The sequence below is a fragment of the Lissotriton helveticus genome, chromosome 5_1 (genome assembly GCF_964261635.1).
Source record: "Lissotriton helveticus chromosome 5_1, aLisHel1.1, whole genome shotgun sequence".
NCBI classification, from domain to species: Eukaryota; Metazoa; Chordata; class Amphibia; order Caudata; family Salamandridae; genus Lissotriton; species Lissotriton helveticus.
In genome coordinates this window covers 2,101,109,226-2,101,125,038 of record NC_136065.1, presented here as the reverse complement: position 1 = coordinate 2,101,125,038, position 15,813 = coordinate 2,101,109,226, and the positions used below count along the sequence as shown (strand labels likewise).

The window sequence follows — 15,813 nt, the reverse complement described above, 5'->3', positions numbered from 1 at the left end:
GCTGGCCACTCCTCATTTTATTCTGGGCTGCGAGCTCTCCAAATTAAAAATGGTTCACACTGAACCAATGTTTACTGTAGCCAACATGTTTCTTTGCTCTATTTTGTGCAACTTCTTCAGGGCCAACAAGGGGTTATCTTCTCATATTTCCACTTCAATGTTTACACCACCTGGAGGTTGCGTCGTGGTAGCATACCTGCAAACCTCTCACTTTGGACGCCCGTGTCAATTGATCACGTGTCCAACAGAAAACCAACTGCAGTCTGGTCTTCCCAGCCGATTCACACCAGCGTCGTGAAATCAATCCCATCCAGCTGCACAATTACCTTGCTACTTCAGACCATGAAGGAGGCTATTGGCTGACAACTTGATATCAAACTATGCACAACTTGATAGTCAGAAATGCTGCTTTAAACTCTCTTACCTGCCAGCCTGCACTGCTACTGGCTTCGCAGTGTTGGCTCGGTGCAGTGAGAACCATTGAAACAAGCACTGGCAAAGCCAATAGGTCTCAGCAATCCAATAGCTGTTGAGCATGACTGAAGGTCATGTAAAAATGCTAAGCATATGGCGGTCACTTCAGTATCTTCCCCTGAAGGAACACACAAGTGCGCACATGCACCACAGCACCAGCGCTACTGTCTCGGAAAGTGGGATAGGGAGGGAAGACAGAACTTGGCTTAGGCCGGATAAATCTTTTGTTTAGCAGGCATGAACGCGAGGTAATAGATTGGGAGGGAGAAGTAAAAAGAAAAATGAAAGCAATCTCCGTCCACAATACCAACAAATTGGGAACTGTGCAGTTTATATTCTTTTGGGAGAGGATGTGGCATAACAGCTGGTTTGGGCAAAATTAAAGGTGGGGAACCGGGTTCAAGTCTCTGCAGAAGGATCTACATCTTGTTATTTTGAGAAAATCACTTTATCTCTCCGATCCTAAAAATAAATGTGTTCATCTGTAATGCAACTGGTGCTCATGTAAAGCGCTCCGATACCTTCAGGTCACGTTCGCGCTATATAAAACTGTAAAAAAAGAACATAACACCAGCTTGCATTTCTGCTGCCTTGCAGTTAGTGCAGTTTAATAATCTATACATAGTTTGAAATGAAGCCCGGGTGGGAGGAGAACAAGGAGCTTGTAAAAACACAAGCACTCCTCACCTTAGCTAAACATGATATAGCACAACACTGGAAGGACTCGTCCCCTCCCGCCGTCTCCAACTGGAAAAAGGAACTGGATAGATGCGTGTCAGCAGAGGTTATAGTGTTTCAGAAAAGGGGATGTCCACAGAAGCATCGAAAGATCTTGTCTAGGTGGGCCGACTACAGAGGAATAGATTTGCCCCCAGTGTCGCAGTCTGCCACTCGCGATCCCATTGAACAGTTAGTGGTGAACAACTTACCTGTTTAGTGTATTGATGCACATGTAATGTGGCTGGGAAATTCCTTGGTGTCTACATGTAATGTTCCCTAAGTATGTACTGTTCGCCTTGGGGGAGGTGGGGGGTTTTATGGTTTAATTTTTGGTCTGATGTTTTGCCGGCTTTTTGGGGTTTGTATAACATAGCCAGAGATATTATTACATGTCTTTCCTTTGTATCTTTATTACTGATCATCGCTCGCCTGGTACGCTGAAAATTCAATCGAATTTCTTGTTAAAAAAAACACAGGCACTCATGTGGAGTGCTCAAACACGAAGAAAAGGTAGCTCCTAAAATGGGATCCGTGGATGGACACTAGCACTTGGTCCATGTTCTGGGGATGGCTAAACACAAGAAAAGGCATGACAGATGCATGCCATGAAATGATTGGGACAAAGCATATGAAAGCGATGATGGAGCGAGCAAATGGTAAGCCTACGGATGGGGTGAAGCCCACAGATTAAACACAACACGTCTCTTCAAGACAGCGCATGCGCTGTATAGCAGAGACCTAATATGGCCTTTTTCCTTTGTTATCATTTGAAGGGCTTTTCTCATTGGTTGTTGCCTAAAGTAATTCAAAGAAAATCTGAAGCCAATGAGTGCAGTTCAGCCAATAAATGATGAAGGCATAGGCAAGGACAGAAGTGCTCTCTGGAACTCAGGCCCTCATTTAGGTGATTTTGGCGTAGGGTAGTGCAGCAGGGCATCTTGCTGTGCTGCATATGCCAAAGCAAAAGAGCAGCAATGCACCGTATTTAAACAATACAGTGCATTCCTGTCCTTTATGCCTGTGGTTGTGCCGTGTTGGGAGCCTAGCGCCAATGTAGGCACCCTTGCACCATTGTGCAATGGTGTCTGTATTGCTGGAGAGATTGTTTTTGTGCAGGAAGGTGCCCCTTCCTGCACATAAAACAATCCTCCGAGGCGTTTTCCTCTTTCCATGTATGCTGCAGAGTGTAGCACACATGGAAAGAGGAAAAAACAAGGAGAAATTAACATATTTCTCCTCTGTACGCCTCACCTCGCGAGGCGTAGAGATTTGACACTTCTCCAGGTTTACATCACTTTGTAAATATGGGGCAGCATCAAACTCCATGGGTGTTGCATGGTAACCACTGTAACGCCCATGGAACACTTCCCGGGAGCAGAATGAGGCGTCGCAGCACTTTGCGCTGCATCGCATGACTCATGATTTAAGAGGCCACTCAAAGCCACGCATGTACCACTTTACGTGGTGCAAAACTGATGCAGGGATTTCATAAACTGTGCCCTCAGTGTGTAACCGTGGTACCAAGTTAAGGTTATGAAAGCTCAAGCCAAACCTCAAACGCTGTTATTCTCGCCTCTATAAATGTGGGTGAACCTGCATGGATGTCTTTTAGGGCTTGCGACCCCTCCATTGCATATCAAGCTGAGATTAGTTTCCGCTGTTCATGTTTCTCTCTGTATTGGGCTTCTCAAGAAGCCTCCTTTTCAGGTGAGGGGGCCTGACAAGGAGCGGCGAGGAACTCTATCCATCACAAGAAGGAAATGGCCGAATGGACAGGGTCATTGTTAACACCCATCAATGCTCCTGTATTCACGCAATTTAAATTAGAAAAAAAGACAAAAAAAGAAGCGGAACTCCAGCAGCGACTATTGAGCTGGGAGAAACAGGTCTGCTTGGTCACAAATTCAGACTCTGCGCTGTATGCACTAGGTCAGAGCTTGAGTCGGGGTACCACGCGGAAGGACGGCATCCCCCCACTTATTTTACCAGGAGCTCGATAACTATAAACTGCAACTTAGTGCACGCTACCTTTCGTGACCTCACTTCTTGTCGTGATGTCAGCGTCCCCCCATTTATTTATTTTTTAGGACTTGTGCCCTGCACTAGGTCCATTAGCCCGTTTGCCGCTGTCGGGATTCCCCCGCTGTGCTGGGGGTGGGGGGCGGTGGCGCGTACAGCGCCTCCATGCTCATGACGAGGTCAGCTCGTCATGAGCCACGGCGCTCTGGTGCTCATGACAAGCTGAGCTCGTCATGACCGCACCCGTTTTAATGGAACGCTCAGCACAGCAGGGGAATCTGCCCAGCGTGCGACCGTACCATCTAACGGGCGCGGTCATGACGAGCTCAGCTCGTCATGAGCACGGGAGCGCCGTGGCTCATGACGAGCTGACCTCGTCATGAGCGCTCAAGAGGTTAAGAAGCGGTGTGAAACAGTAACCTACCTGTACCAGTGTGCAGTTCCAGGTGGTGCACAGTCTAAACGAACATGCGATGCACAGGAGCAGTTAGCTTCACTTTGTCTGCCTTTGGAATAGCCTGTGTTTCTGAGGTCTGACAGAGAAGAAAATATGCTTCATTTCCTGGGAGTGGTGGCTGGCGAAGAGTATTAGAATTGCAGGCGCCACAGCGTAGTGGCTTCAGCTTACGTATAAGGCAAGTGAATGGTGTCCGTTATGATTTTTAAGGACTTATAAAAGTGCAGGAAGGGCAGCTGGAGCTGCTCCATGGTCTCTTGGTGTTGCGGCCTACCCATATGGCAGGTAGGCCGCTGTCTCGTGCGACCAATTGCGCCTTTGCTCTTGAACACACTAGCACACACTCACGTGTTGGTTCGGGCATAAGACCCCGAGAGGTCTCCTCCCATTTATTTATAGCCTCGGGCCAAGCCTGGTCCGAGCATGAGGTGGGAGACGGGAGTACATCGGGTGTAAGAGGACTAAAGAGCAGGACTGCTAACCTGCTACATCTGGGAATCTTGTCCTGTATTGTGGAGAAGCGTGGCTCATTTGTTAGAGCGGCAGACCCTGATGCTGAAGTCTGGCCCGGGACCAGGGTTCAATTTCCGCCTCGGCGGCTCTTGGACTCAATCTCCCCGGACCTGATCATTCTCGCCTCGGTGCCTAGTCTAATCATGGATCCCACTCTGTGACTCAGGGCAATAGTTTGCTTAATCTCCACAACGGCCCCAGCAGTGTTTGGATGCCTGGCTTCACCTTGGGGGTGCCCAGGAGTGGACATTTCACATGGAAAAGCCAGGAAGGGTTCCACAGCGGTATGAGTGCAGCGCCAGGACGCCCCATCGCGTGGGCAGCCGTGCGCTTTACAAATACAACACATTTACATTTATTACATATGAATGCTTTTAATTCAGCAAAGCACTGCACGTATATATGGAAGTTATCAAATTAAAGGGTACATTTAATAGTCAAAAGCAGAGTCATAGTCCATGCTGAGTGTTTATGATGTCTTCTCTTCTCCAAGTTACACACTGCTCCCACAGAACCCCCTTCTGCTTCCCCTGCTGCTTTTCCTACTACTTGTGGGTAAATATCATGGAATCTGCGTTGACGGATTTCCCTCTCTTTTTTAACATCCCCCAAGCCCTTTCACTTTCCTTGTTAGTCATCACTGGCGTTGCTTGTGTCTCAGGTCGCCATGTATTTAGGGAATTGCAATGTTAATGGTTTGTAAAGAGCATTATATTATGTGCTTTGGGTGTTGCATGAATGCCTTTTCAATTGGACAGAGTGCCAAGCAGGTTCTCATTGTTTGTAAGTGCTGGGTGGCACGCTGTCTAGTTTAGAACTGTACCTAATATCAGGCAACTGCTCTTCCTCATCGGCTAGATCACACAATTGTGCACTTTTTTATTGGACATTATGCAAATCTCTCAACTATGGTTCTCATTCAAATGTTGATGCATGTATAACGTATTAATGAAATGCAGTGCATCATTTTTTTGGGAGGCTCACAGTAACAAAATAAATGTCACTTGTTAGCTAGCATTTGAGGCATCAGAATTTGCTTTATACACTTCGATGTAAACAACCTGCCATGTTAACCCCTTCGCTGCGGGGGTAATTCCCTCATGGTGCGGGGGGATGGGGAGGGGCTGCGGCGCTCGTTACGAGCGGAGCTCGTCACGACTCCGCCCACTGATTAATTTGCCCGCACAGGCAAGGAATCAATCGCACGTGGGCGGACCGGGGCCGTTATGACGAGCCCAGCTCGTCATGAGCGCAGCTCCACTGTGACTCATGATGCCAGCTCGTCATGAGCATGGAAGAGGTTAAGAGGAATTGCATTGCAGCATTTTGGGCTGTTATGAAACAAACTATGCTGACCACTTTAAAATAACTAATCACCAAAATGCATCAAGCACACAATATACTGTATGGTATTGACTCTCATGTGTTTTTCTTGGTGCACTGCAGTTTTTAAATCTGGGCAATATACCAAGAACGCCGGGCATTGGATTGTGCATTTCCATAAGTGGGCACAAAGCGTGGCGCTCAGCCTATGCAGCAGGTTCCTCTGGTATTGAAGGGGTGTTCCTATTCAAACTTAATATTGAAAAGTATTGGACTGAATGCTCACTATTTGAAGGTCATAGCAAGAAACCTATTTTTTATTACCATTTATGGCAAAGTGTCAGCAAAATGAAGTCATACCTCTCAAATAAGTGTAAAAAGAGAGTTAGTATATCAGGTGCCGCATAGCACTTCTATTTGCCAGATTTGTATTACAATGCACCAGCTGAGCACACAGTAACTCAACATACTAACAGCAAGTCAAAGGTCATGTGTAATCTCTTCATGTGAGTCCATTAGATCAATGATCATGGTGTGTCACTACCTGTGATGTCATCTGTAGGTCAAATGTCAGTGACGTTGATGGAGCAAGGATTCGCACGTAAAGCGACTTGCTTAAATTCATGAACCTCAAATAACATTAATTAACTAATCAATATGTTTGTCTTATTAATTTTCCCTTTTCTGACATTTGTGGGTGTCCGAGACGCTCGCCTATGTGTTTACTAATCCTATTACGCTTGCAACCTAAAATGGCTGCTGCTACGCGGGAATTTCTACTGCGCATGCGTCGGTCATACCCATGTGACGTGACGTACTCGCAGTTCTGGAGGGAACCTGTTCGCATCTGCGCATTAGAGCTAAAATGGCTGCTTTGTGTTCTCACATGCGAGAAGCTTGCGGTGCTGCTTTTGCTATGCTGTTCGTTCTGCATTAACCCTAATGCTATAGTTTATTATATAGTAATGGGTATAGAGTAGAAGTTCATGGTATACAGTGTACTCATTTTTTCTGTGTTCTAAAACTGTTTCTTTTCCATTTCATGGTACATTACGAAATATGGCCTGCTGTCCCTTGCTGTACTCCATCTTGCTTGAAACTGAGTCTGCGCGAGATCTGCGAGTCTCCACAGCAATGACCTTTGGAAATTTGCCAGATGGCTGCCCCAGCTAAGATGCGCCTGGGAAGAAAACCCTCACCTAGTCGAAGAAGCAGAACTGTACCAAACAAAATACATTGTATACAATATTAAATTCACCATTGTTATGTATAAGGCATATGTCATGAGAACCCAAAATTCGATGGGCGGGTATGAAAAATTCTAATGAGGAGCTTGAGAAAGCTCAAATCTTAGGTGGTGTGATGACCGGTCCTTTTCTTTTGTCCAATCGAAATTGGGGATCCTTACACTTGCAACATTTGGGGGGTGGTACACTGACCTGAAAAACAGTATAACTAGCCTAGGTTTAGCTAGAGAAATTGTCCGACTTGTCGGAATAGCTGACCTGTCACTGACCCAACGCACTCAGTAACTGATCGAGAACAGAGGTGCTGCAGAGCACTCTGTCAGACAGACTCACGGACCCAATTGGCGAAGCACTTTGCTGGGAAATTCGATAACCCAATCGGGGGTTTGACTGATAGCTGCCGAGAGGGTGTAGCGCAGGCGTTGCAACTGAACTGTGGGTGCTGGTCTCAACTTTGGTGGTCCGGTTCTGATCCAAATCTGGTTTTCCTGTCCTGGTTTCCATACTGCACCTGCTGGCCTACTCGCAACTGTTTTCCTTGGGGCTCCTTCTGTCCTTAACTGACCCGTGGCCAGGGTTGGTCTCCACACCGTTCTAGGTAAATATATATCTGTGAGGGAACCCACTTGCGTCCTTTCCTTTCCTTTCTTGAAACAGTTAAGATCTTATTTGCCCATTGTTCCTATTTCTTACCCTCCCTGTTCTGACAATAAATAAAGTCTGATTATTAGCATGTTCCATTTTCTTCCCATCCTTTAAGTCAATTGCGAAATACTGCTCATGAAATATAGATGTTTCCTTTCTTTACCCTCCTTTAGCCGAATTAAAGTGGTTGCTCCGAATTATTAGCGTGTTCCATTTCTTACCTTCCCTATAGCTACATAGTAACTTCAAATTTTCCGTTATTACAAAATTGAGTTCCTTTCCTTATCCACCTTTCTAGGGGTACTTAAACTTTGAATTCTAGCATGTTCCTTATTTTCCCCGTCCTTTAGACACACCATATTAAGTCTAATTTCTGAAAGTTTCTTATTAGCATGTTCCCTATTCTTACCTTCCCTTTAGATTTCTAAATGGTTGGCATAATTTATCTTTTACATAGTTATATGCTTTTCATGATTTTGGTTATCGATAGTTTGCTTGCTGTAAACCTTATGCTTTCAACCCTTGACGAAGAATAGATAAAGGTTTTCAAAACTTCTTGAGTTTGTGGTTATTTAAAGAGTGCAAATGTTTTAAAGTTATTTTAGACTGCTTATCTTTTCAGCTAGCTCTCTGATCCATTGTGGTCATAGGTGGCAAATGACAAGGATTGGTAAGTCCATGATATAGGAAACAGTTAGAATTACTTGCTGGTAGTAGAGTGTAGGTTACCCGATTAAATTAGTATGGTGAATTGAATTTATGGGCCCAAGTGTGCATATGGTAAAATTATAGTCGGGTGACCTGCGCGCTCTATGAATGTTACTTCCGCTACGCCAGGCATTTTGTTGAATCAACATATATATGAGCCTGGTCCGCTCTTCGATGCTAGGAAACCTTCCCAATAGCGGTGCACTTTATATACAACATGTAATACAACATATAACTGTAAAGTGCAACTTTCAAGTCCCAGTATTACAGCTGCACATATTTAAAATGTTCTCTCTATAGATAACTAATGACTTTATACCCTACTAGCAGCCCGTCCCGACGTTGTCCGGGTATGAATTGCTGCAGTCCAGTAGTATATTGTTTTGTAGGATTTCGTTTTGATAGCATTTCTGATCTTTGACAGGCCTGTGAAACGCTCCGATTCACAGTGCACTGCTGATGCACTTAAGAGTGCACGTTCAGTAGTGTGTGAACTCGAGTTTCCCTACTTTATTTTTCCTTGCAATATTATATAGCGCGAACTCGACAACATGGCATGAGCACAATATACATTACAGAAGAACACATTCATTTGTGGTAGGCACGGGGAGACAAAGCGATTTGCCTGGAATCACAGTTTGTTGAGCTGATGCCGAGATTCGAACGTAGCTCCCCAGCTCTAAAGTTTGCAATTCTAGAACTTGTGGCGGGAGGTGTGTCTAAAAGTGTATGTCGGTGCTGGCCATCAATGAGAGAGACCTGTGCATTTTTCAAATTGGTGGTGAAAAAATATGAGTATGTTGCTGGAGATGGGGGCCGCCGTGCCACCAATGTACTTACCGGGGGAGGGTAAACACCCATTATTCCGCAACTTTCTTTCCGCATACCATCACTCCGTATACTTTCATTACGAAAGTACCATGACTCCTCAATGCCATTATAACGCATGGCATTACATTTTATATGCTTTACCACGCATACATTTACAACGAAATTCGTTGTAAATGCATAAATGGTAAAAGCATGTTTTTTTTAAATGTTTGGATAAGGTAAGAATGGGTATAGGGGTATATGTTTTGGGGTACTGAGGTATATGTTTTGGGGTGTTTGGGTATTTTAAGGGTTCAGATATAGTTATGGGGTACAGGGGTAGTTTTAGGGTTTAGGGATAGGTATGGGGTTTGGGGTACAGGGGTATTTTTAGGGTTCAGGGCTAGGTTTGGGTTTTGGGGTATAGGGGTATTATTAGGGTTCGGGGTAGGTTTTGGTTTTGGGGTACAGGGGTATTTTAAGGGTTCAGGGCTAGGTTTGAGTTTTGGGGTAAAGGGTTATTTTTATGGTTCAGGGCTAGGTTTGGGTTTTGGGGTACAGGGTTATTTTTATGGTTCAGGGCTAGGTTTGGGTTTTGGGGTACAGGGGTATTTTTAGGGTTCAGGGGTAGGTTTGGGTTTTGGGGTACAGGGGTATTTTAAGGGTTCAGGGCTAGGTTTTGGGGTACAGGGGTATTTTTAGGGTTCAGGGCTAGGTTTGGGTTTTGGGGTACAGGGGTATTTTTAGGGTTCAGGGGTAGGTTTGGGTTTTGAGGTACAGGGGTATTTATAGGGTTCAGGGCTAAGTTTGGGTTTTGGGGTACAGGGGTATTTTTAGGGTTTAGGGATAGGTTTGGGTTTTGGGGTACAGGGCATATTTATAGGGTTAAGATGGGTTAGTGTTTAAGGCTGTTGGGGTATTTTAAGGAGTAAGGGTGGGTTATGATTATGGGGTGCAGGGGTATTTAAAGGGAGCCGGGTTGACACCCGGAGCTGGAATGTACAGAACCTGGGAAGAAAAAACAAAGAAATATTGGGCACAATGCTCGCTTTTTTGTTCCGTAATCACGCGCCCCGCCCACGCCCCCAGCACACGCCCACAGCACACGATATGAGACATGGCATGAAGGGCGGAACGTACCACACGCCCCCAGCGTTTGTCACGCCTCCAGCACACGCCCACAGCACAACGCAGACACGCCCACAAGGGACTACTTTGCTGGCACGGTTCTTTTACCTTTTAAATATATATGGTGGGCGTCTGCATAGCCTATGTCCTTCTGCTGCAACTGCTCTTTCCAACGCTGTATTGGGTGTTGTGATTGGTGCTGTGGTTCCTGAGATTACCCGCCTCATAAGTTTGGGCTCTCTCTTTATTATATTAGTACTAGCAGCCCGTCCCGACCTTGTCCGGGAGCAATCAGGCTTCCCCGGCCGCCCCGACATTGTGCTGCAGCCCAGCCCCCCGCCGGCCCAGACATTGTCAAGCAGCCGGGCCCCCACCCGCCCCGTCCCCCGCCTGCTCGGAGCCTTACCTAGGCCGCCGCTCCTCCCCCGCGCTCCTCATTTCACAGCACATTGTGCAGCAGCCCGGCCCCCGCCCGCCCCGACATTGTGAAGCAGCCCGGGCCCCCGCCCGCCCCATCCCCCGCCTGCCCGGAGCCTTACCTCAGCCGCCGCTCCTCCCTCGCGCTCCTCATTTCACCGCTCCGCCGCTCCTCGCCGCTTACCGCTTGTCCGCTGGTCCTCACCGCCATTTCGCCGTGCGTCACCGCTCCTCCCCCGCGCCATGTCCGCCGCTCCTCCTCGTGTTCCTGGACGCCGCTCCTCCCCGCGCTCCTGATGTCAGCACGCAGGTCGCGGCCGGCGCTACTTCGAAGGGACTACTTTTTTTTTATGTTAATTTTTTTAAATAACGCATATTTTTATACTTTATATAGCCTATGTCCAACTGCACACCTTGACGATTACAATAAAGTATCGGGTGTGTGGATTGGCGCTGTGGTTCCCGAGTTTACCCGCCTCAAAGGTGCAAAGTTCTTCCTTTATAATAGTACTATAGATATAGATAGAAGACTACTGCTGCGAATAGGTTCTCATGTAAGTTCAGTGTAATGTTTCAAAGAGTAAAGGTCACTGCTTCATATGGTTTGCTTAGACAAGCTTAGTATAGATAAAATACCTCAAATTTAGCTTAACAAATATATGTAAAAATATAATACTTTTAATAATCAATTGCTGAGATGTGTAGCACAAAGTTGCGACGGAAGCTCCGAGCCACATGTATTAAATACGCTGTGCTGCTGCTCTCTTCCACTGCACTGGAGCACAAACCGCAGCGGCGGCCAGCACAGGTAAGCGTGGTGAGGTGGGGCGGGGCGAGGCGAGACGAGTCGGCAGAATAGGTATTCTTTATTTATTTAAATATATCTATACCAACGTCTAACGACGTTCCCTCCCACCCCTACTCTCTTCTGCCCCATCCTGTGCTGGCTGCCGCTGACAAACCGGCTGCCTAGCGGCAAGAACAAAACCTTTGCAGTAGATGTGTGCCTGATGTCTAGCATAAGTTCTGCACTGGAAGTATACACTTCCAGTACACAATCCTAAAACAAGACAATTTAAAAAAAAATCGCAAATTGGATGTTTGCTGTGCAATGTAGCCCACATGCAATGTATGAACTGTTTAGAGAAATAAATATATTTCTCCAACTTTGCACCTACCTCATGGAAGCATTATGTTTTTTACACAGTCTGATAATTTTAGTAGCTAGGGCTGTGTGTGAAAAAACATGGGTGCTTAAGCTGCACCATCCAAATACCTCGTATGTAACACACCGTTGACTCGAAGTGGCACGGATCAGAAAAAACACGATTTGCACAAAAAACACTTTTCCAGCACCCAAGAAAGTTTTGAGCTACTTTGAGCCACTTTGCATGAATCTTCCCCAAAGCTGCTGATGGAAACCTGGGTTCGAATTGTGGCGGCTGCAGGTAAGTCCACACTGTCCGATCCCGGGCAGAATACATCTTCACCTTCTAGTGGGCTCCCTGAGTCCCACAAGAGAAGAAAGAAATCAGCTTACAGTTTAATTTCAAGAGGGTTGCTGTGATATATTATTGTTGTCCTCCACTCAATAGAAAATTCAATTATGGGCTAACTGGGGTTCTGAAGCTACTGCAAAGTCCCATAATGGCGGTGCCTCCGCTATAAAGTGCAGGACCTCCTAGCCGCCTATTTGGTGATATAACACATGGGGGGGTGTGGTCAGTTCTGGTCAGAATGGCCTAGTTCACCAGTCATGACTAGACCCCTCACAGGTCAGTCCATGGTTTTAAAATGTTGACGCGGGGGAATCCTATTCTTCTGACCATTGCCTTGTCCTGTAAGCACCTACGAGGCAGCTCCTCAACTTTGTACTGCTTTCAACATTATTCTGTCCATCGTTGGTTGAAGAGATGTGCTGTGTTTGTCTGGAAAGCTCCACCACATCAAACCTTGCTTGAGGTGGTGAGAGACTTTCGCAATATCACCCCGTCTATTGCTGGCACTGAAGTTCAGCTTCTCTTGATCGATCTCATCCGTAGTCAGCAGAAAGAAGTGAGTCATAAGCAGCACCACCTAAGCAGCACTGCGAGCCAGATGGGTGGGAGAACTGGGCTCAGCATTCAGGGGGAAGGAATGGAAGCAGACATTGCAACAAGCCCATAAGGCTTCCAGGAACACCCCTTTTAAAGATATACAATTCAATTACAAGAACACTGTATACCCTCTTTGATGGAATATCCTGATGCAGATAGACACTATGCCTTGTTCCCATTGGTCCTCACTTGATACTGACTATGCACATTTGGTATGGAGCTGCCTAATTATACTCTTCTGGACTAGGTTTGTGGCGAAAATTGAATGCACACTAAATAGAAGGGCCTTGCTTATGATGGAAGTGTTCCTGCTGGGATTATACCAGCACAGGAAGCAAAACAAAGTGGGCAACAGATTAGTAAACCTGGACCTGGTTGTTGCCTGCAGGGACAGAGCACAACACTGGTGATCATCAGAGGGACCACCACACACCGGGTGGAGGAGAGCAGTGGATAGCTGGGCCAGAGCAGACAGGGCAACCCAAAGAGATGAGGAGCAATGGGGCATATGTAAAACACCTATAGCAGATTTATTGATGAAAGTGATTACGACCTTTATAGATGAGGTAGATAGTAGTGCCATAAGATGATCGGGGGCTCAAAAAAGGAGAACCTATAGTCATGCTAGTGATCTGATAAATTAGCAACCCATTTACCAGAATTAGGCTTGTATTAAATGTGTCAACTGCAAAATTGGATACCAGAAAGAAATGGGGGTGGGGGTCTAGAAAGGGGTGCTGTTGGTCAATGAATGCAGAGGAAGATAAAAGAATGAAGTGGGCTGAAGCATGAGCAACCACGAAACCAGAAAAGCACACAATATGTGAAAATGTGTGCAGCTTGTAGGCATATATATGTCATTTAGTGAATATGAACAAGGAAAAGCACATATATATGATGTGTCTGGAATGTAAAACTCACGGAAATTATTAATACAACTTTTTTATTAAAAAAGTCAAAAGTGCAGGACAACGTAAGGCCTATGTGTGACTTAAGAGTCCTGACTCAGATCTTCTCAGGTCAGCAGACGTTTGTAGCTAATGGCAGTGGTTTTACAGTGTATTCTACTGAAAGAAAGGCCTTGTAAGTGGTGTATCCAGGATATCTCCCACATACTGTAGCTGAGTAGGGGGACAGGCGGAAAACTTTTGCACATTGAGTGTCATTCCCAGTTTGCAAAATAGACTAATCCAAGCCATTGTGGAGGTGTAGGCTTCCTCTGCTGAGGGTGATTCCCCTAGCTACAAAACCAGGTATGGGAATACTTAGTGGGCTTGCCACTGAAGACTGGCTGTGGTCCCCCAGGCGAGACATTTTGTGAATATCCTGGTGATGGATTTCAAGTCGAAAGGGAGGGTTTTGAACTGACAATGTTTCACAGTCACCTAAAATCTCAGATACTGCCTCTGGTTCTCGCATACAGGGACATGACAACAGGTGTCCTGTATATCTAGAAAGGTGAGGAACTCTCATCCCTGCAGCAATAGAACCTTTACATGGGAAACCATCAGAATTTTGAGGGAATTGTTCAGTTTTCAGAGCTCCATGATCGGCCATTATGCTCCCAGGAGGGATTTTGAGTTTTGTTTGGGCCTTTAGTAGTTTTTTACAACTCCCTTGAGAAAAAGAAATTCCTGCTGGAGCTCTTTAAAGTGCAAAAGTTGTTTCTTACTGGGTGGAAGATGAAGCACTTAGTGCATTCATTCCAATGGTTCTAGCCTCCACCATCATGAGTACTCAATGGTCAGTGGTACATTTGGTACATTTGTATTTTCTTACATGGTCTGACCACTCTGCCTTATCTATCTCCCTCTCTGTGAATGTTTGCATGCCCCGGTCAGTACTTTGATACCTACCCGATTAGACGTTTGTCTAAAGATTTTTCTTCACGTTTCTGTGAACTCCTTCATGCTTGCATCTAACATGAATGAGGGCTGGGAACGGTCTGGCCAATCTCGGATGTTGTGACCATCTGATGTGGCAACGCATTGCAACACCAGTGGATCTGATCTTGAAGAATAGACGAGAGAAAGCAAAAGCCAAGGTAAAGGAAGGAGCCAACATTTCTGCCAACAAAATGGATGCTGGCATGGATTTGCCAAGTGGCCCAGGAAATTCCCTAGAAACCTGCACCACAGGATGTGTCCTGGTGCTACAATCTGTATTTAAAGGGACCTCCCAAAAATAGAGGACCTAGAGGAACTTATTCATCACTTACTTGTGGGTAGTGATAATGCTCTCTAAGGTCTTTTCCTATGGGGACCATCCTTATTCCCCTTCTTCATATTCAGGATCCGGAACACAAGTTCTCTCTCAATTTAACTGACGACACTGCTCCCCATGTTATAACATTTTCAGATTTAACACCTTATCAGATTCAGATTTCAGATTCTCAAGTGCACTACTGTTGGCAAACTCACTAAGTTTTGTAAGGTATTCAGATTTTACAATAGGTTAATGCACCCACTCATAAAGCATGTCATTTCTTAAATCTGCTGTTTACTAACTTAACCAGCCTTAGATTAGACCCACCTATTTCTCATACATGGTCTTACCACTGTGCCATATCTATCTCCCTCTCTGTGGATGTTTGCACGCCCCCACGGCCCCCAAAGTACTTTGATACCCATCCTGGTTAGACATTGGCCTTAACTTACTTTCAGTTTTCTGTGAACTCCTCTGTGCATCTAAACCTATACTTGCATCTTTCATGAATAAGGCTGATAATTCGAATGTATGACGGTGTTCAGCATGTGTTTAGGACGCATGCATTCAGAATGCCTTCTATTCAACGAACGCGTCTTTAGGACACATTTGTTAAGCATGCAAGTCGTTTTAATGACTTGCCTTAGGGGGGTGCTGGATGTTGAAATAGTTTAATTTACTATTACAACTCCAGTCTGCGCAACGGTAGGGAAGGTGTTGGACTTTAAATCCAACACTATTCCACCAATGCGCCCCCCTAAAAGCAACTCATTGCTTGCTGAATGAATGAGTGCTAATGCCGTGTTCGTTCTAGTGCTGGGGCTCTGTTGGTACATCGTGATTCCAGCTTCGTCTGAAAGGATGTTTCCTGATAATTCTGTTAGCATCTGGTTACCAATAGCTATTGATATGACTATTCCTCTTGCATCTTCTTCCACCAAGAGAACGAAGCCTCCAGCCCACTAGTTTAATAGCCTTCTTATCTCTCTTAAGAAATTCTGTGAGAGCCTTGAACGTGCTTTGGGCAAACAACTCAACCAGAGAGAGGAAG

At 45.6% G+C, this 15,813-nt stretch overlaps 1 protein-coding gene across 6 annotated transcripts in view; it reads right to left on the bottom strand.

The window, feature by feature from the left end:
- LOC144756353 (uncharacterized) overlaps window positions 1-15,813 on the bottom strand; it is a 430,517-nt gene that overhangs the window by 56,186 nt on the left and 358,518 nt on the right. The gene's annotated exons all lie outside the window — the stretch shown is intronic.